This window comes from Somniosus microcephalus, chromosome 7, assembly GCF_052327205.1.
Source record: "Somniosus microcephalus isolate GS21.2 chromosome 7, FLI_Smic_1.0, whole genome shotgun sequence".
Classification (NCBI taxonomy): domain Eukaryota; kingdom Metazoa; phylum Chordata; class Chondrichthyes; order Squaliformes; family Somniosidae; genus Somniosus; species Somniosus microcephalus.
The window spans coordinates 106,063,490-106,087,933 of record NC_140993.1 but is presented as its reverse complement, the minus strand read 5'-3'; the positions used below and the strand labels follow the sequence as shown (position 1 = coordinate 106,087,933).

General features: G+C 61.6%; 1 protein-coding gene across 1 annotated transcript in view; it reads left to right on the top strand.

Moving 5' to 3' along the window:
- The window catches only part of greb1l (GREB1 like retinoic acid receptor coactivator), a 436,507-nt gene that overhangs the window by 200,495 nt on the left and 211,568 nt on the right, over positions 1 to 24,444 (top strand). The window lies entirely within an intron of this gene.

Genomic DNA, 24,444 nt, shown 5'->3' with positions numbered 1-24,444 from the left:
CACTGGCCGGGGGTGACGGGGGGAGATAGCGATGGGCGATTGGGCTAGTATCACTGGCCGGGGGTGAGGGTGGGGAGATAGTGATGGGCGATTGGGCTAGTATCACTGGCCGGGGTTGAGGGTGAGGAGATAGTGATGGGCGATTGGGCTAGTATCACTGGCCGGGGGTGAGAGGGGAGATAGCGATGGGCGATTGGGCTAGTATCACTGTCTGGGGGTGACGGGGGGAGATAGCGATGGGCGATTGGGCTAGTATCACTGGCCGGGGGTGAGTGTGGGGAGACAGTGATGGGCGATTGGGCTAGTATCACTGGCCGGGTTTGAGAAGGGGGAGACAGCGATGGACAATTGGGCTAGTATCACTGGCCGGGGGTGAGGGGCGGAGATATCGATGGGCGATTGGGCTAGTATCACTGGATGTGGGTGAGGGGGGAGAGAGCGATGGGCGATTGGGCTTGTACCACTGGCCGGGGATGGTGGGGGGAGATAGCGATGGGCGATTGGACTAGTATCACTGGCCGGGGGTGAGGTGGGGAGATAGCGATGGGCGATTGGGCTAGTATCACTGGCCGTGGGTGAGGGGGGGAGATAGCGATGGGTGACTGGGCTAGTATCACTGGCCGGGGCTGAGGGGGGGAGATAGCGATGGGCGATTGGGCTAGTATCACTGGCCGAGGGTGAGGGGGGGAGATAGCGATAGGCGATTGGGCTAGTTTCACTAGCCGGGGGTGAGGGAGGGAGATAGTGATGGGCGATTGGGCTAGTATCACTGGCCGGGGGTGAGGGAGGGTGATAGCGATGGGCGATTGGGCTAGTGTCACTGGCCGGGGGTGAGGGGGGAGATAGTGATGGGCGATTGAGCTTTTATCACTGGCCGGGGGTGAGGGGGGGAGATAGCGATGGGCGATTCGGCTTGTATCACTGGCCGGGGGTGAGGGTGGAGATAGCGATGGGTGATTGGGCTAGTATCACTGGCCGGGTGTGACGGGGGGAGATAGTGATGCACGATTGGGCTAGTATCACTGGCCGTGGGTGAGGGGGGAGATAGTGATGGGCGATTGGGCTAGTATCACTGGCCGGGGGTGAGGGGGGAGATAGCGATGGGCGATTGGGCGAGTATCAATGGCCGTGGGTGAGGGGGGTAGATAGCGATGGGCGATTGGGCTAGTATTACTGGCCGGGGGTGAGTGGGGAGATAGCGATGGATGATTGGGCTCGTATCACTGGCCGGGGGTGAGCGGAGGGAGATAGTGATGGACGATTGGGCTTGTATCACTGGCCGGGGGTGATGGGGGGAGATAGTGATGGGCGATTGGGCTAGTATCACTGGCCGGGGGTGAGTGGGGGAGATGGCGATGGGCGATTGGGCTAGTATCACTGGCCGGGGGTGAAAGGGCAGAAGGTGATGTGCGATTGGGCTAGTAACACTGGCTGGGGGTGAGTGGGGGACATAGCGATGGGCGATTGGGCTAGTATCACTAGCCTGGGGTGAGGGGGGGTGATAGTGATGGGCGATTGGGCTGGTATCACTGGCCGGGGGTGAGGGTGGTGAGATAGTGATGGGCGATTGGGCTAGTATCACTGGCCGGGGGTGAGGGTGGGGAGATACTGATGGGCGATTGGGCTAGTATCAGTGGCCGGGGGTGAGGGTGGGGAGATAGTGATGGGCGATTGGGCTAGTATCACTGGCCGGGTGTGAGAGGGGAGATAGCGATGGGCGATTGGGCTGGTATCACTGTCTGGGGGTGACAGGGGGAGTGAGATAGCGATGGGTGATTGGGCTAGTATCACTGGCCGGGTGTGATGGGGGGGAGATAGCGATGGGCAATTGGGCTAGTATCACTGGCCGGGTGTGAGGGTGGGGAGATAGCGATGGGCGATTGGGCTAGTATCACTGGCCAGGGGTGAGGGGGGAGGTAGCGATGGGCGATTGGGCTTTTATCACTGGCCGGGGTGAGGTGGGGAGATAGCGATGGGCGATTGGGCTAATATCACTGACCGGGGGTGAGGGGGGAGATAGCGATGGGTGATTTGGCTAGTGTCACTGGCCGGGTGTTAGGGGGGGAGATAGTGATGGGCGATTGGGCTAGTATCACTGGCCGGGGGTGAGGGTGGGGAGATAGCGATGGGCGATTGGGCTGGTATCACTGGCCGGGGGTGAGGGGGGAGATAGCGATGGGCGATTGGGCTTGTATCACTGGCCGGGGGTGAGGCGGGGAGATAGCGATGGGCGATTGGGCTCGTGTCACTGGCCGGGGGTGAGTGGGGAGATAGCGATGGATGATTGGGCCAGTAGCACTGGCTGGGGGTGAGGGGGGCGAGATGGTGATGGACGATTGGGCTTGTATCACTGGCCGGGGGTGAGATAGTGATGGGCGATTGGGCAAGTATCACTGGCCGGGGGTGAGTGGGGGAGATGGTGATGGGCGATTGGGCTAGTATCACTGGCCGGGGGTGAGGGGGGAGATAGCGATGGGCGATTGGGCTAGTATCACTGGCCGGGAGTCAGGGGGTGCAGATAGCGATGGGCGATTGGGCTAGTATCAATGTCTGGGGCTGAGGGAGGGAGATAGCGATGGGCGATTGGGCTCGTATCACTGGCCGGGGGTGAGGGGGTAGATAGCGATGGGCGATTGGGCTAGTATCACTGGCCGGGGGTGAGGGGGGAAATAGTGATGGGCGATTGGGCTAGTTTCACTGGCCGGGGGTGAGGGTGGGGAGATAGCGATGGGTGATTGGGCTAGTATCGCTGGCCGGGTTCGAGAGTGGGGAGATAGCGATGGGCGATTGGGCTAGTATCACTGGCCGGGGGTGAGGGGGGTAGATGGCGATGGGCGATTGGGCTAGTATCACTGGCCGAGGGTGAAAGGGGAGATAGTGATGGGCGATTGGGCTGGTATCACTGGCCGGGGGTGAGGGAGGGAGATAGCGCTGGGCGATTGGGCTCGTATCACTGGCCGGGGGTGAGGGGGGAGATAGCGATGGGCGATTAGGCCAGTATCACTAGCCGGGGGTGAGGGAGGGAGATACTGATGGGTGATTGGGCTAGTATCACTGGCCGGGGGTGAGGTGGGGTGATGGCAATTGGGCTAGTATCACTGGCCAGGGGTGAGTGGGGAGAGAGCGATGGGCGATTGGGCTAGTATCACTGGCCGGGAGTGAGGGGGGGAGAGAGCGATGGGCGATTAGGCTAGTATCACTGGCCGGGGGTGAGGGACGGTGATAGTGATGTGCGATTGGGCTAGTATCACTGGCCGGGGGTGACGGGGGGGAGATAGCGATGGGCGATTGGGCTAGTTTCACTGGCCTGGGGTGAGGGGGGAGATAGTGATGGGCGATTGGGCTAGTATCACTAGCCAGGGGTGAGGGGGGCAGATAGTGATGGGCGATTGGGCTAGTATCACTGGCCGGGGGTGAGGTGGGGTGATTGTGATGGGCGATTGGGCTAGTATCACTGGCCGGGGGTGAGTGGGGGAGATAGCGATGGGTGATTGGGCTAGTATCATTGGCCGGGGGTGAAAGGGGAGATAGCGATGGGCGATTGGGCAAGTATCACTGGCCGGGGGTGAGTGGGGGAGATAGCGATGGGCGATTGGGCTCGTATCACTGGCCGGGGGTGAGCGGGGGGATAGCGATGGGCGATTGGGCTAGTATCACTGGCCGGGGGTGAAGGGGGGAGATAGCGATGGGCGATTGGGCTAGTATCACTGGCCGGGGGTGAGGGGGGTAGATGGCGATGGGCGATTGGGCTAGTATCACTGGCCGGGGGTGAAAGGGGAGATAGTGATGGGCGATTGGGCTGTTATCACTGGCCGGGGGTGAGGGTGGTGAGATAGTGATGGGCGATTGGGCTTATATCACTGGCCGGGGGTGAGGGTGGGGAGATAGTGATGGGCGATTGGGCTAGTATCACTGGCCGGGGGTGAGTGTGGGGAGACAGTGATGGGCGATTGGGCTAGTATCACTGGCCGGGTTTGAGAAGGGGGAGATAGCGATGGGCAATTGGGCTAGTATCACTGGCCGGGGGTGAGGGGCGGAGATGTCGATGGGCGATTGGGCTAGTGGCACTGGGTGTGAGTGAGCGGGGAGAGAGCGATGGGTGATTGGGCTAGTACCACTGGCCGTGGATGGTCGGGGGAGATAGCGATGGGCGATTGGGCTAGTATCACTGGCCGGGGGTGAGGTGGGGTGATAGCGATGGGCGATTGGGCTAGTATCACTGGCCGGGGCTGAGGGGGGGAGATAGCGATGGGCGATTGGGCTAGTATCACTGGCCGAGGGTGATGGGGGGAGATAGCGATAGGCGATTGGGCTAGTTTCACTAGCCGGGGGTGAGGGAGGGAGATAGTGATGGGCGATTGGGCTAGTATCACTGGCCGGTGGTGAGGGAGGGTGATAGCGATGGGCGATTGGGCTAGTATCACTGGCCGGGGGTGAAGGGGGAGATAGTGATGGGCGATTGAGCTTTTATCACTGGCCGGGGCTGAGGGGGGGAGATAGCGATGGGTGATTGGGCTAGTATCACTGGCCGGGTGTGACGGGGGGAGATAGTGATGGACGATTGGGCTAGTATCACTGGCCGGGGGTGAGGGTGGGGATATAGTGATGGGCGATTGGGCTAGTATCACTGGCCGGGGGTGAGGGGGGAGATAGCGATGGGCGATTGGGCTAGTATCACTGGCCGTGGGTGAGGGGGGGAGATCGCGATGGGCGATTGGGGAAGTATTACTGGCCGGGGGTGAGTGGGGAGATAGCGATGGATGATTGGGCTAGTATCACTGGCCGGGGGAGAGGCGGGGGAGATGGTGATGGACGATTGGGCTTGTATCACTGGCCGGGGGTGAGGCGGGGAGATAGTGATGGGCGATTGGGCTAGTATCACTGGCCGGGGGTGAGTGGGGGAGAGGGCGATGGGCGATTGGGCTGGTATCACTGGCCGGGGGTGAAAGGGCAGAAGGTGATGTGCGCTTAGGCTAGTAACACTGGCTGGGGGTGAGTGGGGGAGATAGCGATGGGCGATTGGGCTAGTATCACTAGCCTGGGGTGAGGGGGGGTGATAGTGATGGGCGATTGGGCTGGTATCACTGGCCGGGGGTGAGGGTGGTGAGATTGTGATGGGCGATTGGGCTAGTATCACTGGCCGGGGGTGAGGGTGGGGAGATAGTGATGGGCGATTGGGCTAGTATCACTGGCCGGGGCTGAGGGTGGGGAGATAGTGATGGGCGATTGGGCTAGTATCACTGGCCGGAGGTGAGAGGGGAGATAGCGATGGGCGATTGGGCTAGTATCACTGGCCGGGGGTGAGGGGGAGTGAGATAGCGATGGGCAATTGGGCTAGTATCACTGGCCGGGTGTGATGCGGGGGAGATAGCGATGGGCGATTGGGTCAGTAACACTGGCTGGGGGTGAAAGGGGTAGATAGCGATGGGCGATTGGGCTTGTATCACTGGCCGGGGGTGAGGGTGGGGAGATAGCGATGGGCGATTGGGCTAGTATCACTGGCCGGGGGTGAGGGTGGGGAGATAGTGATGGGCGATTGGGCTAGTATCACTGGCCGGGTCTGAGGGTGGGGAGATAGCGATGGGCGATTGGGCTAGTATCACTGGCCGGGGGTGAGGCGGGGAGATAGCGATGGGCGATTGGGCTAGTATCACTGGTCGGGGGTGAGGGGGGAGGTAGCGATGGGCGATTGGGCTTTTATCACTGGCCGGGGTGAGGGGGGGAGATAGCTATGGGCGATTGGGCTAATATCACTAGCCGGGGGTGAGGGGGGAGATAGCGATGGGTGATTGGGCTAGTATCACTGGCCGGGTGTGAGGGGGGGAGATAGTGATGGGCGATTGGGCTAGTATCACTGGCCGGGGGTGAGGGTGGGGAGATAGCGATGGGCGATTGGGCTGGTATCACTGGCCGGGGGTGAGGGGGGAGATAGCGATGGGCGATTGGGCTAGTATCACTGGCCGGGGGTGAGGGGGGGAGATAGCGATGGGCGATTGGGCTAGTGTCACTGGCCAGGGGTGAGTGGGGAGATAGCGATGGATGATTGGGCTAGTATCACTGGCCGGGGGTGAGGGGGGGGAGATAGTGATGGACGATTGGGCTTGTATCACTGGCCGTGGGTGAGATAGTGATGGGTGATTCGGCTAGTATCACTGGCCGGGGGTGAGTGGGGGAGATGGTGATGGGCGATTGAGCTAGTAACACTGGCTGGGGGTGAGTGGGGGAGATAGCAATGGGCGATTGGGCTAGTATCACTAGCCTGGGGTGAGGCGGGGTGATAGTGATGGGCGATTGGGCTGGTATCACTGGCCGGGGGTGAGGGGGGAGATAGCGATGGGCGATTGGGCTCGTATCACTGGCCGGGGGTGAGGGGGGAGATAGCGATGGGCGATTGGGCTAGTATCACTGGCCGGGGATGAGTGGGGAGATAGCGATGGGCGATTGGGCTAGTATCACTGGCCGGGGGTGAGGGGGGAAATAGTGATGGGCGATTGGGCTAGTTTCACTGGCCGGGGGTGAGGGTGGGGAGATAGTGATTGGGCTAGTATCGCTGGCCGGGTTCGAGAGTGGGGAGATAGCGATGGGCGATTGGGCTAGTATCACAGGCCGGGGGTGAGGGAGGGAGATAGCGCTGGGCGATTGGGCTAGTATCACTGGCCGGGGGTGAGGGGGGAGATAGCGATGGGCGATTAGGCCAGTATCACTAGCCGGGGGTGAGGGAGGGAGATAGTGATGGGCGATTGGGTTAGTATCACTGGCCGGATGTGAGGTGGGGTGATGTGCGATTGGGCTAGTATCACTGGCCGGGGGTGAGGGGGGAGATAGCGATGGGCGATTGGGCTAGTATCACTGGCCGGGGGTTAGGGGGGAGATAGTGATGGGCGATTGGGCTAGTATCACTGGCCGGGGGTGAGGGGGTTAGATGGCGATGGGCGATTGGGCTAGTATCACTGGCCGGTGGTGAGGGGGGGAGATGGCAATGGGCGATTGGGCTGGTATCACTGGCCGGGGGTGAGGGGGGAGATAGCGATGGGCGATTGGGCTAGTATCACTGGCCGGGGGTGAGTGGGGGAGATAGCGATGGGCGATTGGGCTAGTATCACTGACCGGGGGTGAGCGGGGAGATAGCGATGGGTGATTGGGCTAGTATCACTGGCCGGGGGTGAGGCGGGAGATGGCGATGGGCGATTGGGCTAGTATCACTGGCCGGGGGTGAAAGGGGAGATAGTGATGGGCGATTGGGCTGGTATCACTGGCCGGGGGTGAGGGTGGTGAGATAGTGATGGGCGATTGGGCTTATATCACTGGCCGGGGGTGAGGGTGGGGAGATAGTGATGGGCGATTGGGCTAGTATCACTGGCCGGGGGTGAGGGTGGGGAGATAGTGATGGGCGATTGGGCTAGTATCACTGGCCGGGGGTGAGAGTGGAGATAGCGATGGGCGATTGGGCTAGTATCACTGGCTGGTGGTGACGGGGGGAGATAGCGATGGGCGATTGGGCTAGTATCACTGGCCGGGGGTGAGGGGGAGTGAGATAGCGATGGGCGATTGGGCTAGTATCACTGGCCGGGGGTGAGGGGGGCAGATAGCGATCGGCGATTGGGCTAGTATCACTGGCCGGGGATGAGGGGGGGCGATGGGCGATTGGGCTAGTGTCACTGGCCGGGTGTGATGGGGGGGAGATAGCGATGGGCGATTGGGCTAGTATCACTGGCTGGGGTTGAGGTGCGGAGATAGTGATGGGCGATTGGGCTAGTATCACTGGCCGGGGGTGAGGGTGAGGAGATAATGATGGGCGATTGGGCTAGTATCACTGGCCGGGGTTGAGAGGGGAGATAGCGATGGGCGATTGGGCTAGTATCACTGTCTGGGGGTGACGGGGGGAGATAGCGATGGGCGATTGGGCTAGTATCACTGGCCGGGGGTGAGGGGGAGTGAGATAGCGATGGGCGATTGGGCTAGTATCACTGGCCGGGGGTGAGGGGTGGTGGTAGCGATGGGCGATTGGGCTAGTGACACTGGCCGGGTGTGATGGGGGGGAGATAGTGATGGGCGATTGGGCTGGTATCACTGGCCGGGAGTGAGGGGGGGAGATAGCGATCGGCGATTGGGCTAGTAACACTGGCCGGGGGTGAGGAGGGTAGATGATGATGGGCGATTGGACTGGTATCACTGGCCGGGGGTGATGGGGGGAGATAGTGATGGGCGATTGGGCTGGTATCACTGGCCGGGGGTGACGGGGGGAGATAGCGATGGGCGATTGGGCTAGTATCACTGGCCGGGGGTGAGGGGGGGTGATAGCGATGGGCGATTGGGCTAGTATCACTGGCCGGGGGTGAAAGGGGAGATAGCGATGGGCGATTGGGCTGGTATCACTGGCTGGGGTGACGGGGGAGATAGCGATGGGCGATTGGGCTAGTATCACTGGCTGGGGGTGAGGGGGGAGATAGCGATGGGCGATTGGGCTAGTATCACTGGCCGGGGGTGAGGGGGGAGATAGCGATGGGCGATGGGGCTAGTATCACTGGCCGGGGGTGAGGGAGGAGATAGCGATGGGCGATTGGTCTAGTATCAATGTCTGGGGCTGAGGGAGGGAGATAGCGATGGGCGATTGGGCTGGTATCACTGGCCGGGGGTGAGTGGGGAGATAGCGAAGGGCGATTAGGCCAGTATCACTAGCCGGGGGTGAGGGAGGGAGATAGTGATGGGCGATTGGGCTAGTATCACTGGCCGGATGTGAGGTGGGGTGATGGCGATTGGGCTAGTATCACTGGCCAGGGGTGAGGGGGGAGAGAGCGATGGGCGATTGGGCTAGTATCACTGGCCGGGAGTGAGGGGCAGTGATGGTGATGTGCGATTGGGCTAGTATCACTGGCCGGGGGTGAGTGGGGAGCTAGCGATGGGTGATTGGGCTAGTATCACTGGCCGGTGGTGAGGGGGGGAGATAGTGATGGACGTTTGGGCTAGTATCACTGGCCGGGGGTGAGGGGGGGAGATAGCGATGGGCGATTGGGCTGGTATCACTGGCCGGGTGTTAGGGGGGGAGATAGTGATGGGCGATTGGGCTAGTATCACTGGCCGGGGGTGAGGGGGTCCGATGGCGATGGGCGATTGGGCTAGTATCACTGGCCGGTGGTGAGGGGGGGAGATGGCAATGGGCGATTGGGCTGGTATCACTGGCCGGGGGTGAGGGGGGAGATAGCGATGGGCGATTGGGCTAGTATCACTGGCTGGGGGTGAGGGGGGGAGATAGCGATGGGCGATTGGGCTAGTATCACTGACCGGGGGTGAGCGGGGAGATAGCGATGGGTGATTGAGCTAGTATCACTGGCCGGGGGTGAGGCGGGAGATGGCGATGCGCGATTCGGCTAGTATCACTGGCGGGGGGTGAAAGGGGAGATAGTGATGGGCGATTGGGCTGGTATCACTGGCCGGGGGTGAGGGTGGTGAGATAGTGATGGGCGATTGGGCTTATATCACTGGCCGGGGGTGAGGGTGGGGAGATAGTGATGGGCGATTGGGCTAGTATCACTGGCCGGGGGTGAGGGTGGGAGATAGTGATGGGCGATTGGGCTAGTATCACCGGCCGGGGGTGAGAGAGGAGATAGCGATGGGCGATTGGGCTAGTATTACTGGCTGGTGGTGATGGGGGGAGATAGCGAAGGGCGATTGGGCTAGTATCACTGGCCGGGGGTGAGGGGGAGTAAGATAGCGATGGGCAATTGGGCTAGTATCACTGGCCGGGGGTGAGGGGGGCAGATAGCGATCGGCGATTGGGCTAGTATCACTGGCCGGGGATGAGGGGGGGCGATAGCGATGGGCGATTGGGCTCGTGTCACTGGCCGGGTGTGATGGGGGGGAGATAGCGATGGGCGATTGGGCTAGTATCACTGGCTGGGGGTGCGGGGGGGAGATAGTGATGGGCGATTGGGCTAGTATCACTGGCCGGGGGTGAGGGTGAGGAGATAGTGATGGGCGATTGGGCTAGTATCACTGGCCGGTGGTGAGAGGGGAGATAGCGATGGGCGATTGGGCTAGTATCACTGTCTGGGGGTGACGGGGGGAGATAGCGATGGGCGATTGGGCTAGTATCACTGGCCGGGGGTGAGGGGGAGTGAGATAGCGATGGGCGATTGGGCCAGTATCACTGGCCGGGGGTGAGGGGTGGTGGAAGCGATCGGCGATTGGGCTAGTTTCACTGGCCGGGTGTGAGGCGGGGAGATAGCGATGGGCGATTGGGCTGGTGTCACTGGCCGGGTGTGATGGGGGGGAGATAGTGATGGGCGATTGGGCTAGTATGACTGGCCGGGGGTGAGGTAGGGGGAGATAGTGATGGGTGATTGGGCTAGTATCACAGACCGGGGGTGAGTGGGGAGCTAGCGATGGGTGATTGGGCTAGTATCACTGGCCGGTGGTGAGGGGGGGAGATAGTGATGGACGATTGGGCTAGTATCACTGGCCGGGGGTGAGGGGGGGAGATAGCGATGGGCGATTGGGCTGGTATCACTGGCCGGGGGTTAGTGGGGGAGATAGTGATGGGCGATTGGGCTAGTATCACTGGCCGGGGGTGAGGGGGTTAGATGGCGATGGGCGATTGGGCTAGTATCACTGGCCGGTGGTGAGGGGGGGAGATGGCAATGGGCGATTGGGCTGGTATCACTGGCCGGGGGTGAGGGGGGAGATAGCGATGGGCGATTGGGCTAGTATCACTGGCCGGGGGTGAGGGGGGGAGATAGCGATGGGCGATTGGGCTAGTATCACTGACCGGGGGTGAGCGGGGAGATAGCGATGGGTGATTGGGCTAGTATCACTTGCCGGGGGTGAGGCGGGAGATGGCGATGTGCGATTGGGCTAGTATCACTGGCCGGGGGTGAAAGGGGAGATAGTGATGGGCGATTGGGCTGGTATCACTGGCCGGGGGTGAGGGTGGTGAGATAGTGATGGGCGATTGGGCTTATATCACTGGCCGGGGGTGAGGGTGGGGAGATAGTGATGGGCGATTGGGCTAGTATCACTGGCCGGGGGTGAGGGTGGGGAGATAGTGATGGGCGATTGGGCTAGTATCACTGGCCGGGGGTGAGAGGGGAGAAAGCGATGGGCGATTGGGCTGGTATCACTGGCTGGTGGTGATGGGGGGAGATAGCGATGGGCGATTGGGCTAGTATCACTGGCCGGGGGTGGGGGGGAGTGAGATAGCGATGGGCGATTGGGCTAGTATCACTGGCCGGGGGTGAGGGGGGCAGATAGCGATCGGCGATTGGGCTAGTATCACTGGCCGGGGATGAGGGGGGGCGATAGCGATGGGCGATTGGGCTCGTGTCACTGGCCGGGGGTGAGCGGGAGTGAGATAGCGATGGGCGATTGGGCTAGTATCACTGGCCGGGGGTGAGGGGTGGTGGTAGCGATCGGCGATTGGGCTAGTATCACTGGCCGGGTGTGAGGCGGGGAGATAGCGATGGGCGATTGGGCTAGTGTCACTGGCCGGGTGTGATGGGGGGGAGATAGTGATGGGCGATTGGGCTGGTATCACTGGCCGGGAGTGAGGGGGGGAGATAGCGATCGGCGATTGGGCTAGTAACACTGGCCGGGGGTGATGGGGGGAGATAATGATGGGCGATTGGACTGGTATCACTGGCCGGGGGTGATGGGGGGAGATAGTGATGGGCGATTGGGCTGGTATCACTGGCCGGGGGTGACGGGGGGAGATAGCGATGGGCGATTGGGCTAGTATCACTGACCGGGGGTGAGGGGGGGTGATAGCGATGGGCGATTGGGCTAGTATCACTGGCCGGGGGTGAAAGGGGGATAGCGATGGGCGATTGGGTTGGTATCACTGGCTGGGGGTGAGGGGGGAGATAGCGATGCGCGATTGGGCTAGTATCACTGGCTGGGGGTGAGGGGGGAGATAGCGATAGGCGATTGGGCTAGTATCACTGGCCGGGGGTGAGGGGGGAGATAGCGATGGGCGATGGGGCTAGTATCACTGGCCGGGGGTGAGGGGGGAGATAGCGATGGGCGATTGGGCTGATATCAATGTCTGGGGCTGAGGGAGGGAGATAGAGATGGGCGATTGGGCTAGTATCACTGGCCGGTGGTGAGGGGGGAGATAGCGATGGGTGATTGGGCTAGTATCACTGGCCGGGGGTGAGGGGGGAGATAGCGATGGGCGATTGGGCTAGTATCACTGGCCGGGGGTGAGGGGGGAGATAGCGATGGGCGATTGGGCTAGTATCACTGGCCGGGGGTGAGGGGGGAAATAGTGATGGGCGATTGGGCTAGTTTCACTGGCCGGGGGTGAGCGTGGGGAGATAGCGATTGGGCTAGTATCGCTGGCCGGGTTCGAGAGTGGGGAGATAGCGCTGGGCGATTGGGCTAGTATCACTGGCCGGGGGTGAGGGGGGAGATAGCGATGGGCGATTCGGCCAGTATCACTAGCCGGGGGTGAGGGAGGGAAATAGTGATGGGCGATTGGGCTAGTATCACTGGCTGGATGTGAGGTGGGGTGATGGCGATTGGGCTAGTATCACTGGCCAGGGGTGAGGGGGGAGAGAGCGATGGGCGATTGGGCTAGTATCACTGGCCGGGAGTGAGGGGCGGTGATAGTGATGTGCGATTGGGCTAGTATCACTGGCCGGGGGTGAGGAAGGGGGAGATAGTGATGGGTGATTGGGCTAGTATCACTGACCGGGGGTGAGTGGGGAGCTAGCGATGGGTGATTGGGCCAGTATCACTGGCCGGTGGTGAGTGGGGGAGATAGTGATGGACGATTGGGCTAGTATCACTGGCCGGGGGTGAGGCGGGGAGATAGCGATGGGCGATTGGGCTGGTATTACTGGCCGGGGGTTAAGGGGGGAGATAGTGATGGGCGATTGGGTTGGTATCACTGGCCGGGGGTGAGGGGGTTAGATGGCGATGGGCGATTGGGCTAGTATCACTGGCCGGTGGTGAGGGGGGGAGATGGCAATGGGCGATTGGGCTGGTATCACTGGCCGGGGGTGAGGGGGGAGATAGCGATGGGCGATTGGGCTAGTATCACTGGCCGGGGGTGACGGGGGGAGATAGCGATGGGCGATTGGGCTAGTATCACTGACCGGGGGTGAGCGGGGAGATAGCGATGGGTGATTGGGCTAGTATCACTGGCCGGGGGTGAGGCGGGAGATGGCGATGGGCGATTGGGCTAGTATCACTGGCCGGGGGTGAAAGGGGAGATAGTGATGGGCGATTGGGCTGGTATCACTGGCCGGGGGTGAGGGTGGTGAGATAGTGATGGGCGATTGGGCTTATATCACTGGCCGGGGGTGAGGGTGGGGAGATAGTGCTGGGCGATTGGGCTAGTATCACTGGCCGGGGGTGAGGGTGGGGAGATAGTGATGGGCGATTGGTCTAGTATCACTGGCCGGGGGTGAGGGTGGGAGATAGTGATGGGCGATTGGGCTAGTATCACCGGCCGGGGGTGAGAGGGGAGATAGCGATGGGCGATTGGGCTAGTATCACTGGCTGGTGGTGATGGGGGGAGATAGCGTGGGCGATTGGGCTAGTATCACTGGCCGGGGGTGAGGGGGAGTAAGATAGCGATGGGCAATTGGGCTAGTATCACTGGCCGGGGGTGAGGGGGGCAGATAGCGATCGGCGATTGGGCTAGTATCACTGGCCGGGGATGAGGGGGGGCGATAGCGATGGGCGATTGGGCTAGTGTCACTGGCCGGGTGTGATGGGGGGGAGATAGCGATGGGCGATTGGGCTAGTATCACTGGCTGGGGGTGAGGGGGGGAGATAGTGATGGGCGATTGGGCTAGTATCACTGGCCGGGGGTGAGTGTGGGGAGACAGCGATGGGCGATTGGGCTGGTATCACTGGCCGGGTTTGAGAAGGGGGAGATAGCGATGGGCAATTGGGCTACTATCACTGGCCGGGGGTGAGGGGCGGAGATATCGATGGGCGATTGAGCTAGTATCAGTGGATGTGGGTGAGGGGGGAGAGAGCGATGGGCGATTGGGCTAGTACCACTGGCCGGGGAAGGTGGGGGGAGATAGCGATGGGCGATTTTGCTAGTATCACTGGCCGGGGGTGAGGTGGGGAGATAGCGATGGGCGATTGGGCTAGTATTCACTGGCCGTGGGTGAGTGGGGGAGATAGCGATGGGTGACTGGGCTCGTATCACTGGCCGGGGCTGAGGGGGGGAGATAGCGATGGGCGATTGGGCTAGTATCACTGGCCGAGGGTGAGGGGGGGAGATAGCGATAGGCGATTGGGCTAGTTTCACGAGCCGGGGGTGAGGGAGGGAGATAGTGATGGGCGATTGGGCTAGTATCACTGGCCGGGGCTGAGGGAGCGTGATAGCGATGGGCGATTGGGCTAGTATCACTGGCCGGGGGTGAGGGGGGAGATAGCGATGGGCAATTGAGCTTTTATCACTGGCCGGGGGTGAGGGGGGGAGATAGCGATGGGCGATTGGGCTTGTATCACTGGCCGGGGGTGAGGGTGGAGATAGCGATGGGTGATTGGGCTAGTATCACTGGCCGGGTGTGACGGGGGGAGATAGTGATGGACGATTGGGCTAGTATCACTGGCCGGGGGTGAGGGTGGGGAGATAGTGATGGGCGATTGGGCTAGTATCACTGGCCGGGGGTGAGGGGGGAGATAGTGATGGGCGATTGGGCTAGTATCACTGGCCGGGGGTGAGGGGGGGAGATAGCGATGGGCGATTGGGCTAGTATTACTGGCCGGGGGTGAGTGGGGAGATAGCGATGGATGATTGGGCTCGTATCACTGGCCGGGGTTGAGGGGGGGGAGATAGTGATGGACAATTGGGCTTGTATCACTGGCCGGGGGTGAGGGGGGGAGATAGTGATGGGCGATTGGGCTAGTATCACTGGCCGGGGTGAGTGGGGGAGATGGCGATGGGCGATTGGGCTAGTATCACTGGCCGGGGGTGAAAGGGCAGAAGGTGATGTGCGATTGGGCTAGTAACACTGGCGGGGGGTGGGTGGGGGAGATAGCGATGGGCGATTGGGCTAGTATCACTCGCCTGGGGTGAGGGGCGGTGATAGTGATGGGCGATTGGGCTGGTATCACTGGCCGGGGGTGAGGGTGGGGAGATAGTGATGGGCGATTGGGCTAGTATCACTGGCCGGGGGTGAGAGGGGAGATAGCGATGGGCGATTGGGCTAGTATTACTGTCTGGGGGTGACGGGGGGAGATAGCGATGGGCGATTGGGCTAGTATCACTGGCCGTGTGTGATGGGGGGGAGATAGCGATGGGCGATTGGGTTAGTATCACTGGCTGGGGGTGAAAGGGGTAGATAGCGATGGGCGATTGGGCTAGTATCACTGGCCGGGGGTGAGGGTGGGGAGATAGCGATGGGCGATTGGGCTAGTATCACTGGCCGGGGGTGAGGGTGGGGAGATAGTGATGGGCGATTGGGCTAGTATCACTGGCCGGGTGTGAGGGTGGGGAGATAACGATGGGCGATTGGGCTAGTATCACTGGCCGGGGGTGAGGGGGGGAGATAGCGATGGGCAATTGGGCTAGTATCACTGGCCGGGGGTGAGGGTGGGGAGATAGCGATGGGCGATTGGGCTGGTATCACTGGCCGGGGGTGAGGGGGGAGATAGCGATGGGCGATTGGGCTAGTATCACTGGCCGGGGGTGAGGGGGGAGATAGCGATGGGCGATTGGGCTAGTATCACTGGCCGGGGGTGAGGTAGGGGGAGATAGTGATGGGTGATTGGGCTAGTATCACTGGCCGGGGGTGAGGGGGGGAGATAGCGATGGCTGATTGGGCTTGTATCACTGGCCTGGGGTGAGGGGGGCAGATAGTGATGGGCGATTGGGCTAGTATCACTAGCCGGGGGTGAGGGGGGCAGATAGTGATGGGCGACTGGGCTAGTATCACTGGCCGGGGGTGAGGTGGGGAGATTGTGATGGGCGATTGGGCTAGTATCACTGGCCGGGGGTGAGTGGGGGAGATAGCGATGGGTGATTGGGCTAGTATCATTGGCCGGGGGTGAAAGGGGAGATAGCGATGGGCGATTCGGCAAGTATCACTGGCCGGGGGTGAGTGGGGGAGATAGCGATGGGCGATTGGGCTCGTATCACTGGCCGGGGGTGAGGGGGGGGATAGCGATGGGCGATTGGGCTAGTATCACTGGCCGGTGGTGACGGGGGGAGATAGTGATGGACGATTGGGCTAGTATCACTGGCCGGGGGTGACGGGGGGAGATAGTGATGGGCGATTGGGCTGGTATCACTGGCCGGGGGTTAGGGGGGGAGATAGTGATGGGCGATTGGGCTAGTATCACTGGCCGGGGGTGAGGGGGGGAGATGGCGATGGGCGATTGGGCTAGTGTCACTGGCCGGTGGTGAGGGGGGGAGATGGCAATGGGCGATTGGGCTGGTATCACTGGCCGGGGGTGAGCGGGGAGATAGCGATGGGCGATTGGGCTGGTATCACTGGCCGGGGGTGAGGGGGGAGATAGCGATGGGCGATTGGGCTAGTATCACTGACCGGGGGTGAGTGGGGAGATAGCGATGGGTGATTGGGCTGGTATCACTGGCCGGGGGTGAGGCGGGGAGATGGCGATGGGCGATTGGGCTAGTATCACTGGCCGGGGGTGAAAGAGGAGATAGTGATGGGTGATTGGGCTGGTATCACTGGCCGGGGGTGAGGGTGGTGAGATAGTGATGGGCGATTGGGCTTTTCTCACTGGCCGGGGGTGAGGGTGGGGAGATAGTGATGGGCGATTGGGCTAGTATCACTGGCCGGGGGTGAGGGTGGGGAGATAGTGATGGGCGATTGGGCTAGTATCACTGGCCGGGGGTGAGAGGGGAGATAGCGATGGACGATTGGGCTAGTATCACTGGCTGGTGGTGACGGGGGGAGATAGCGATGGGCGATTGGGCTAGTATCACTGGCCGGGGGTGAGGGGGAGTGAGATAGCGATGGGCGATTGGGCTAGTATCACTGGCCGCGGGTGAGGGGGGGAGATAGCGATCGGCGATTGGGCTAGTATCACTGGCCGGGGATGAGGGGGGGGGCGATAGCGATGGGCGATTGGGCTAGTGTCACTGGCCGGGTGTGATGGGGGGGAGATTGCGCTGGGCGATTGGGCTAGTATCACTGGCTGGGGGTGAGGGGGGGAGATAGTGATGGGCGATTGGGCTAGTATCACTGGCCGGGGGTGAGTGTGGGGAGACAGCGATGGGCGATTGGGCTAGTATCACTGGCCGGGTTTGAGAAGGGGGAGATAGCGATGGGCAATTGGGCTAGTATCACTGGCCGGGGGTGAGGGGCGGAGATATCGATGGGCGATTGGGCTAGTATCACTGGATGTGGGTGAGGGGGGAGAGAGCGTTGGGCGATTGGGCTAGTACCACTGGCCGGGGATGGTGGGGGGAGATAGCGATGGGCGATTGGGCTGGTATCACTGGCCGGGGGTGAGGTGGGGAGATAGCGATGGGCGATTGGGCTAGTATCACTGGCCGTGGGTGATGGGGGGAGATAGCGATGGGTGACTGGGCTAGTATCACTGGCCGGGGCTGAGGGGGGGAGATAGCGATGGGCGATTGGGCTAGTATCACTGGCCGACGGTGAGGGGGGGGAGATAGCGATAGGCGATTGGGCTAGTTTCACTAGCCGGGGGTGAGGGAGGGAGATAGTGATGGGCGATTGGGCTAGTATCACTGGCCGGGGGTGAGGGAGGGTGATAGCGATGGGCGATTGGGCTAGTATCACTGTCCGGGGGTGAGGGGGGAGATAGCGATGGGCGAGTGGGCTAGTATCACTGGCCGGGGGTGAGGGGGGAGATAGTGATGGGCGATTGAGCTTTTATCACTGGCCGGGGGTGAGGGGGGGAGATAGCGATGGGCGATTGGGCTTGTATCACTGGCCGGGGGTGAGGGTGGAGATAGCGATGGGTGATTGGGCTAGTATCACTGGCCGGGTGTGACGGGGGGAGATAGTGATGGACGATTGGGCTAGTATCACTGGCCGGGTGTGAGGGTGGGGAGATAGTGATGGGCGATTGGGCTAGTATCACTAGCCTGGGGTGAGGGGATGATAGTGATGGGCGATTGGCTGGTATCACTGGCCGGGGGTGAGGGTGGTGAGATAGTGATGGGCGATTGGACTAGTATCACTGGCCGGGGGTGAGGGTGGGGAGATGGTGATGGGCGATTGGGCTAGTATCACTGGCCGGGGGTGAGGGTGAGGAGATAGTGATGGGCGATTGGGCTAGTATCACTGGCTGTGGGTGAGAGGGGAGATAGCGATGGGCGATTGGGCTAGTATCACTGTCTCGGGGTGACGGGGGGAGATAGCGATGGGCGATTGTGCTAGTATCACTGGCTGGGGTTGAGGGGGAGTGAGATAGCGATGGGCGATTGGGCTAGTATCACTGGCCGGGGGTGAGGGGTGGTGGTAGCGATTGGCGATTGGCTAGTATCACTGGCCGGGGGTGAGGCGGGGAGATAGCGATGGGCGATTGGGCTAGTGTCACTGGCCGGGTGTGATGGGGGGGAGATAGCGATGGGCGATTGGGCTAGTATCACTGGCTGGGGGTGAATGGGGTAGATAGCGATGGGCGATTGGGCTAGTATGCCTGGCCGGGGCTGAGGGGGGGAGATAGCGATGGGCGATTGGGCTAGTATCACTGGCCGACGGTGAGTTGGGGGAGATAGCGATAGGCGATTGGGCTAGTTTCACTAGCCGGGGGTGAGGGAGGGAGATAGTGATGGGCGATTGGGCTAGTATCACTGGCCGGGGGTGAGGGAGGGTGATAGCGATGGGCGATTGGGCTAGTATCACTGTCCGGGGGTGAGGGGGGAGATAGCGATGGGCGAGTGGGCTAGTGTCACTGGCCGGGGGTGAGGGGGGAGATAGTGATGGGCGATTGAGCTTTTATCACTGGCCGGGGGTGAGGGGGGTAGATAGCGATGGGCGATTGGGCTTGTATCACTGGCCGGGGGTGAGGGTGGAGATAGCGATGGGTGATTGGGCTTGTATCACTGGCCGGGTGTGACGGGGGGAGATAGTGATGGACGATTGGGCTAGTATCACTGGCCGGGGGTGAGGGTGGGGAGATAGTGATGGGCGATTGGGCTAGTATCACTAGCCTGGGGTGAGGGGGGGTGATAGTGATGGGCGATTGGCTGGTATCACTGGCCAGGGGTGAGGGTGGTGAGATAGTGATGGGCGATTGGGCTAGTATCACTGGCCGGGGGTGAGGGTGGGGAGATGGTGATGGGCGATTGGGCTAGTATCACTGGCCGGGGGTGAGGGTGAGGAGATAGTGATGGGCGATTGGGCTAGTATCACTGGCCGGGGGTGAGTGGGGAGATAGCGATGGATGATTGGGCTCGTATCACTGGCCGGGGTTGAGCGGGGGGAGATAGTGATGGACGATTGGGCTTGTATCACTGGCCGGGGGTGAGGGGGGGAGATAGTGATGGGCGATTGGGCTAGTATCACTGGCCGGGGTGAGTGGGGGAGATGGCGATGGGCGATTGGGCTAGTATCACTGGCCGGGGGTGAAAGGGCAGAAGGTGATGTGCGATTGGGCTAGTAACACTGGCTGGGGGTGAGTGGGGGAGATAGCGATGGGCGATTGGGCTAGTATCACTCGCCTGGGGTGAGGGGCGGTGATAGTGATGGGCGATTGGGCTGGTATCACTTGGCCGGTGGTGAGGGTGGTGAGATAGTGATGGGCGATTGGGTTAGTATCACTGGCCGGGGGTGAGGGTGGGGAGATAGTGATGGGCGATTGGGCTAGTATCACTGGCCGGGGGTGAGAGGGGAGATAGCGATGGGCGATTGGGCTAGTATCACTGTCTGGGGGTGACGGGGGGAGATAGCGATGGGCGATTGGGCTAGTATCACTGGCCGGGTGTGATGGGGGGGGAGATAGCGATGGGCGATTGGGTTAGTATCACTGGCTGGGGGTGAAAGGGGTAGATAGCGATGGGCGATTGGGCTAGTATCACTGGCCGGGGGTGAGGGTGGGGAGATAGCGATGGGCGATTGGGCTAGTATCACTGGCCGGGGGTGAGGGTGGGGAGATAGTGATGGGCGATTGGGCTAGTATCACTGGCCGGGTGTGAGGGTGGGGAGATAGCGATGGGGCGATTGGGCTAGTATCACTGGCCGGGGGTGAGGGGGGGGAGATAGCGATGGGCGATTGCGCTAGTATCACTGGCCGGGGGTGAGGGTGGGGAGATAGCGATGGGCGATTGGGCTGGTATCACTGGCCGGGGGTGAGGGGGGAGATAGCGATGGGCGATTGGGCTAGTATCACTGGCCGGGGGTGAAGTGGGAGATAGCGATGGGCGATTGGGCTAGTATCACTGGCCGGGGGTGAGGTAGAGGGAGATAGTGATGGGTGATTGGGCTAGTATCACTGGCCGGGGGTGAGGGGGGGAGATAGCGATGGCTGATTGGGCTAGTATCACTGGCCTGGGGTGAGGGGGGGAGATAGTGATGGGCGATTGGGCTAGTATCACTAGCCGGGGGTGAGGGGGGCAGATAGTGATGGGCGATCGGGCTAGTATCACTGGCCGGGGGTGAGGTGGGGAGATTGTGATGGGCGATTGGGCTAGTATAACTGGCCGGGGGTGAGTGGGGGAGATAGCGATGGGTGATTGGGCTAGTATCATTGGCCGGGGGTGAAAGGGGAGATAGCGATGGGCGATTCGGCAAGTATCACTGGCCGGGGGTGAGTGGGGGAGATAGCGATGGGCGATTGGGCTCGTATCACTGGCCGGGGGTGAGGGGGGGGATAGCGATGGGCGATTGGGCTAGTATCACTGGCCGGTGGTGACGGGGGGAGATAGTGATGGACGATTGGGCTAGTATCACTGGCCGGGGGTGACGGGGGGAGATAGTGATGGGGGATTGGGCTGGTATCACTGGCCGGGGGTTAGGCGGGGAGATAGTGATGGGCGATTGGGCTAGTATCACTGGCCGGGGGTGAGGGGGGGAGATGGCGATGGGCGATTGGGCTAGTGTCACTGGCCGGTGGTGAGGGGGGGAGATGGCAATGGGCGATTGGGCTGGTATCACTGGCCGGGGGTGAGCGGGGAGATAGCGATGGGCGATTGGGCTGGTATCACTGGCCGGGGGTGAGGGGGGAGATAGCGATGGGCGATTGGGCTAGTATCACTGACCGGGGGTGAGTGGGGAGATAGCGATGGGTGATTGGGCTAGTATCACTGGCCGGGGGTGAGGCGGGGAGATGGCGATGGGCGATTGGGCTAGTATCACTGGCCGGGGGTGAGAGGGGAGATGGCGATGGGCGATTGGGCTAGTATCACTGGCTGGTGGTGACGGGGGGAGATAGCGATGGGCGATTGGGCTAGTATCACTGGCCGGGGGTGAGGGGGAGTGAGATAGCGATGGGCGATTGGGCTAGTATCACTGGCCGCGAGTGATGGGGGGAGATAGCGATCGGCGATTGGTCTAGTATCACTGACCGGGGATGAGGGGGGGGGCGATAGCGATGGGCGATTGGGCTAGTGTCACTGGCCGGGTGTGATGGGGGGGAGATTGCGCTGGGCGATTGGGCTAGTATCACTGGCTGGGGGTGAGGGGGGGAGATAGTGATGGGCGATTGGGCTAGTATCAATGGCCGGGGGTGAGTGTGGGGAGACAGCGATGGGCCATTGGGCTAGTATCACTGGCCGGGTTTGAGAAGGGGGAGATAGCGATGGGCAATTGGGCTAGGATCACTGGCCGGGGGTGAGGGGCGGAGATATCGATGGGCGATTGGGCTAGTATCACTGGATGTGGGTGAGGGGGGAGAGAGCGTTGGGCGATTGGGCTAGTACCACTGGCCGGGGATGGTGGGGGGAGATAGCGATGGGCGATTGGGCTGGTATCACTGGCCGGGGGTGAGGTGGGGAGATAGCGATGGGCGATTGGGCTAGTATCACTGGCCGTGGGTGATGGGGGGAGATAGCGATGGGTGACTGGGCTAGTATCACTGGCCGGGGCTGAGGGGGGGAGATAGCGATGGGCGATTGGGCTAGTATCACTGGCCGACGGTGAGGGGGGGGAGATAGCGATAGGCGATTGGGCTAGTTTCACTAGCCGGGGGTGAGGGAGGGAGATAGTGATGGGCGATTGGGCTAGTATGACTGGCCGGGGGTGAGGTAGGGGGAGATAGTGATGGGTGATTGGGCTAGTATCACTGACCGGGGGTGAGTGGGGAGCTAGCGATGGGTGATTGGGCCAGTATCACTGGCCGGTGGTGAGTGGGGGAGATAGTGATGGACGATTGGGCTAGTATCACTGGCCGGGGGTGAGGCGGGGAGATAGCGATGGGCGATTGGGCTGGTATTACTGGCCGGGGGTTACGGGGGGAGATAGTGATGGGCGATTGGGCTAGTATCACTGGCCGGTGGTGAGGGGGGGAGATGGCAATGGGCGATTGGGCTGGTATCACTGGCCGGGGGTGAGGGGGGAGATAGCGATGGGCGATTGGGCTAGTATCACTGGCCGGGGGTGAGGGGGGGAGATAGCGATGGGCGATTGGGCTAGTATCACTGACCGGGGGTGAGCGGGGAGATAGCGATGGGTGATTGGGCTAGAATCACTGGCCGGGGGTGAGGCGGGAGATGGCGATGGGCGATTAGGCTAGTATCACTGGCCGGGGGTGAAAGGGGAGATAGTGATGGGCGATTGGGCTGGTATCACTGGCCGGGGGTGAGGGTGGTGAGATAGTGATGGGCGATTGGGCTTATATCACTGGCCGGGGGTGAGGGTGGGGAGATAGTGCTGGGCGATTGGGCTGGTATCACTGGCCGGGGGTGAGGGTGTGGAGATAGTGATGGGCGATTGGGCTAGTATCACTGGCCGGGGGTGAGGGTGGGAGATAGTGATGGGCGATTGGGCTAGTATCACCGGCCGGGGGTGAGAGGGGAGATAGCGATGGGCGATTGGGCTAGTATCACTGGCTGGTGGTGATGGGGGGAGATAGCGATGGGCGATTGGGCTAGTATCACTGGCCGGGGGTGAGGGGGAGTAAGATAGCGATGGGCAATTGGGCTAGTATCACTGGCCGGGGGTGAGGGGGGCAGATAGCGATCGGCGATTGGGCTAGTATCACTGGCCGGGGATGAGGGGGGGCGATAGCGATGGGCGATTGGGCTAGTGTCACTGGCCGGGTGTGATGGGGGGGAGATAGCGATGGGCGATTGGGCTAGTATCACTGGCTGGGGGTGAGGGGGGGAGATAGTGATGGGCGATTGGGCTAGTATCACTGGCCGGGGGTGAGTGTGGGGAGACAGCGATGGGCGATTGGGCTCGTATCACTGGCCGGGGTTGAGGGGGGGGAGATAGTGATGGACAATTGGGCTTGTATCACTGGCCGGGGGTGAGGGGGGGAGATAGTGATGGGCGATTGGGCTAGTATCACTGGCCGGGGTGAGTGGGGGAGATGGCGATGGGCGATTGGGCTAGTATCACTGGCCGGGGGTGAAAGGGCAGAAGGTGATGTGCGATTGGGCTAGTAACACTGGCGGGGGGTGAGTGGGGGAGATAGCGATGGGCGATTGGGCTAGTATCACTCGCCTGGGGTGAGGGGCGGTGATAGTGATGGGCGATTGGGCTGGTATCACTGGCCGGTGGTGAGGGTGGTGAGATAGTGATGGGCGATTGGGTTAGTATCACTGGCCGGGGGTGAGGGTGGGGAGATAGTGATGGGCGATTGGGCTAGTATCACTGGCCGGGGGTGAGAGGGGAGATAGCGATGGGCGATTGGGCTAGTATCACTGTCTGGGGGTGACGGGGGGAGATAGCGATGGGCGATTGGGCTAGTATCACTGGCCGGGTGTGATGGGGGGGAGATAGCGATGGGCGATTGGGTTAGTATCACTGGCTGGGGGTGAAAGGGGTAGATAGCGATGGGTGATTGGGCTAGTATCACTGGCCGGGGGTGAGGGTGGGGAGATAGCGATGGGCGATTGGGCTAGTATCACTGGCCGGGGGTGAGGGTGGGGAGATAGTGATGGGCGATTGGGCTAGTATCACTGGCCGGGGGTGAGAGGGGAGATAGCGATGGGCGATTGGGCTAGTATTACTGTCTGGGGGTGACGGGGGGAGATAGCGATGGGCGATTGGGCTAGTATCACTGGCCGGGTGTGATGGGGGCGAGATAGCGATGGGCGATTGGGTTAGTATCACTGGCTGGGGGTGAAAGGGGTAGATAGCGATGGGCGATTGGGCTAGTATCACTGGCCGGGGGTGAGGGGGAGTGAGATAGCGATGGGCGATTGGGCTAGTATCACTGGCCGCGAGTGATGTGGGGAGATAGCGATCGGCGATTGGTCTAGTATCACTGACCGGGGATGAGGGGGGGGGCGATAGCGATGGGCGATTGGGCTAGTGTCACTGGCCGGGTGTGATGGGGGGGAGATTGCGCTGGGCGATTGGGCTAGTATCACTGGCTGGG